The sequence below is a fragment of the Actinia tenebrosa genome, unplaced genomic scaffold (assembly GCF_029948245.1).
Source record: "Actinia tenebrosa isolate PJP-AT-01 unplaced genomic scaffold, QUT_ActTen_1.0 PGA_scaffold13__45_contigs__length_12533684, whole genome shotgun sequence".
NCBI lineage: Eukaryota > Metazoa > Cnidaria > Anthozoa > Actiniaria > Actiniidae > Actinia > Actinia tenebrosa.
The window spans coordinates 3,513,832-3,518,220 of NW_028292573.1; the positions used below are offsets into that span (position 1 = coordinate 3,513,832).

Sequence of the window (4,389 nt, forward strand, 5' to 3'; positions counted from 1 at the left end):
AGGCGACTGAGACGCAAATAAAATATTTATGTCAAAACGTATGGTTTCAGGTTGTCACATTGAAATTCGATTATGACGTTCACTCAAGTCCCTCGTGCCAAAAATTGAATTTGGAGAAACTAAGGATGATATTCCTTTATTATCCTAACTTTCTATGGATAATACGCAGCCAATTAGTTACTGGTGAGTGTGATAATTATTTACATATCAATTGTATAATAACTTGTTTTTCTACTGTGAAACTTCTCTACTATTAATTTGGCTGTCGCTTAAAATTTTTTAAGCTTCTTATTTTTGTCACATTCGGCAACCGTAAAAAATTCTTGGGGTCGGCAAATTTGGCATTAAATAAACCTTTAGCAAAAACTAACTTTTCAGGCCATTAAAACTGAACCTTATTGATTGCTTACGACTCTCTGAAGTCTTTCTAAACCTCCATAGAAATGTCTAGAAAAGACGGTTGAAAAGATTTGACAGCTAAATAAATTAAGTTATAACGCTATAGTTGTCAATAGAAACATCAAACTGCAATAACGTCTGGCAGACATCAAAAACCACTGTGTTATTATTTACGTACTGATGTCACGGTAAAATGTGCAATATCAATATGGTTACAACTCTATTTACCATAGTAAATAGAGGGGTGACTAAATGTTATTATTTACTGATGTTCAATGATGCAAGTAACAAAGGTTTGGCTTTTTGGACAAAAAAATAAAAAGCAAAAATGAAACATTTTTCTAGACTTATGTGGTAATTTAGGACTTTTTTTACTTTTACTTATGAATGTGAATCAGTTATTCAAGCATTTAAAGTCGATATTTGTTTGCTTATCTTCTTATTCTTCCAACATTTTAGTAAAGCAATTTTCAATGTTACACGAACTAGGTAGTTGCGAAGGGCAAGCTAAAATATACTACCTTTTGCGCCTCTGGCGGCTGAAAAACTAAATTCCAACGAGCAATTCCCACTCGCAGCGACCAAGTTCGGGTAATATTTATTGAGAATTTGCTGCAAATTATCAGTTAAAAGGCTGTTGGAACTTCTGAATCGTATTTCTACCATAAATAAAGCACGTTTTACTTAAAGCACAGGCCATTGCACACTTTCAAGTAATTCATTTTAAATCAAAGGCAGCTATAGTATATGAGAAATGACTTCGATTCAGTTACATTGTTAATCTTGGAATTGGGGGCCACAGGGATCATTTTAAGTTCATGACATCATCGTCACAACCACCACCACTATCACCAAACACCACAACTAACCATCATCATTATCACCACTATCCAACATCACCAACATCATTACTGTTAACAATTCGAAACTTAGAGGAATGTAGCATATCAGCATCAACATTACATCCTCATCAAGGAAAAAGAACCTCCTTAGACCGCGTTAATCTATCATTACTTTGGCAATAAAAAAAGTAATTAAACACTCTAAAATACCTTAATGAGAAAACCGAAGCAGCACTGCGGTAATAAAAGTCAAATCAGTTAAAGCTATTAAAGGTATGACAAGCTGTGTGAGAAAATAAGAAGAGAAGAACTCGCGAGGCGTATGAATTTTTCTTCGGACAGCACAATCCCGTAAAAACGGAACCCCTTAAACGAACGACGTTTTGAGTGGTTAAAAATTCCTCTGGGAACGTGTAAACACAGCCTCAGTTTTATACAAGTAAGGTGTTATTAAAGTTGCAGGCAGAATTTGTAACTGGAATCATTTGATTTTTTAACAATGCCAAAGTTTTATTCTTTTATACGGTTTTTTGGAAGTTGAGTATCCATTTGGATCCATAGGTAGATTGTTTCACATGTACAGAATTAGCGGTTTAATTCCAAGCAAGTCATCTTTAGATTTTAATCTAAAAAACTATTCAATTTTTTTAGATTTACCTTGAAGGGATAGCTCATATTTGACTCAGCGAGCAGGGTCTCCTTTGATACTCGTATTTGTGCTACTGTACTCAAATTTTCTATAGTGTGTGAAGATTTCCTTTCATCATTTTGTTTGGCAATGAATCTGCTCACCTTATGATTTGAACTGTAGAATATAACAATACAAGCAGTTCCTCAATAGCTTCTGTCCTTTAAAAAGGAAGTTCTTGTATAATACTATCTTAGTGCTGGCAACTCTTTGATCCTCGGTACTGAAATGCAAATATGAAAATAACATAATCATCTTAGATTGCGTTTCAACATATCTTGGCTTTAATTTCTTCGACTTTGAAAAGAGCTAGCTGTCGCCATCTTGGTCTGTAAATATTCTAATAACAATACGATTAAAGCTTACCGCTTTTCAGTGAGTTCTATTTTGTGAAGGTAGACTGTTGAATTATTTTGTGATCATTATTCTTTTTCTCTTGCGTAGGGCTGCTATCCCGCTGAGAGAAACCTATTTCATTTTTATTGTATGGGTAAAAAAATCGTTTTATTTCCACAAATGAATTCTCAGAACTGAATATTGGGGATACAAGTTGTTGGAGCCAAGCTCGTTAATTGGATACATGGCTAATGCATGGTACATCCAGTATAGGGTTACAAGAAAGGATTCAAGAGATCTACGTTCAATAATTTCCACTTATTGTTAAATTCAACCTTCAAATTAATTTGATTGGTAAAGCTTTTTACTTTGTGATCAAAGCTAGCCTTTTGCTCTAGTTGAAGGATCATAAGCAAACAGGTAAATAAAGAAAAATTACTTTTAGATAATTACAGTCACCAAGGCCAAAACCTCACAAGTTCACAGTCAAAATCAATTTTTCGAGATTTAGTTTGGACATTGATACTTTTTTAACCTCATAATTTTAGAGTTTTTGATCAAATTCAATTTCTTGATTCGCAGGCTTATTTAAACAAAGACACAGCGAGTTGGCAGCTGGCACTAGAGTTATTGGTAAAACGCGGAAAATAATATCAGGCAAGACACAATGAATTTTTTTGTTTTGTTTTTGTGAACGGTTTTGATTTAATATGTTGATCATAGAAGTGCGGAATATCTATCTGCCTGCGGTGTCCCTGTTTGAGTCCCTGTTTGTGATTTTGTTTGTGTCCCTGTTTGTGATCCTGTTTGTGTCCCTGTTTGTGTTCCTTTTTGTGTTCCTGTTTGTGTCCCTGTTTTTGATCCTGTTTGTGTTCCTGTTGCTGTCCCTGTTTGTGATCCTATTTGTGTCCCTGTTTGTGTCCCTGTTTGTGTCCCTGTTTGTGTCCCTGTTTGTGATCCTGTTTGTGTCCCTGTTGGTGTCCCTGTTTGTGTTCCTGTTTGTGATCCTGTGTTCCTGTGTTCCTGTGTTCCTGTGTTCCTGTGTTCCTGTGTTCCTGTGTTCCTGTGTTCCTGTGTTCCTGTGTTCCTGTGTTCCTGTGTTCCTGTGTTCCTGTGTTCCTGTGTTCCTGTGTTCCTGTGTTCCTGTGTTCCTGTGTTCCTGTGTTCCTGTGTTCCTGTGTTCCTGTGTTCCTGTGTTCCTGTGTTCCTGTGTTCCTGTGTTCCTGTGTTCCTGTGTTCCTGTGTTCCTGTGTTCCTGTGTTCCTGTGTTCCTGTGTTCCTGTGTTCCTGTGTTCCTGTGTTCCTGTGTTCCTGTGTTCCTGTGTTCCTGTGTTCCTGTGTTCCTGTGTTCCTGTGTTCCTGTGTTCCTGTGTTCCTGTGTTCCTGTTTGTGATCCTGTTTGTGTCCCTGTTTGTGATCCTGTTTGTGTCCCTGTTTGTGTCCCTGTTTGTGTCCCTGTTTGGGTCGGGTGCTGGGCAGGACTGAGAGGGCCTTGCACACAAATTTGCCCTTCCAAATTTTGCTTTCAGCACAGTGGTTTTGAACCATCACATGATGGCAGCCATGACAGGAGGCAGGAAACATTGAATCTTCAAAAGAGAAAGATCAGAGAAGCCGTAGAAATGAGACGAATTAGGCCTTAAAGAACAAAGAGCAATGCATTAAAATCCCACGAGGCTATTAGAAACTGTTAATGCATGAATTTCTTAGTCATCGCTAAGATATCGCCACTGAATAAAGGAAGAGTGATCTCTTTCGAAACGTCTGACTAAATCTACTTTTGACTCTGTTATCTGGTATCTCTTTTATATTTATTTATAATGCCAGAGTTGTTAAAAGCTTTCTTCTCGCGATATATTTGTTAGTTCTCTTTTTTAATTTTGTTAAAACAGTTTTGGGGCGATAAGATGCTTCCTGTTGTTTTTATGGATGTATTTTGGTTTATGGTTTTATTATTTTGTTGCTGTAGAGGTGCATAAGGATTGCTGAGTTGTTTTTCCCTGTACGATTGCTTGTTTGTTCACTTGTTTGTTTATTTTTATGCGGTTCTCTTTAGGTTTTATCGTTGTACTTATGTTGAATTTGATTTTTGATGTATTTTCTTCTTCCTTTTTAGGGATAAAA

At 36.5% G+C, this 4,389-nt stretch overlaps 1 long non-coding RNA gene across 1 annotated transcript; it reads left to right on the top strand.

The window, feature by feature from the left end:
• Positions 1–122: 122 nt before the first annotated feature.
• On the top strand, positions 123–3,011 carry LOC148911630 (uncharacterized). The gene is made up of 3 exons (XR_016119541.1): positions 123–183; positions 2,374–2,685; positions 2,848–3,011. It is a non-coding gene; the product is annotated as an uncharacterized LOC148911630 (long non-coding RNA).
• Positions 3,012–4,389: the final 1,378 nt, after the last annotated feature.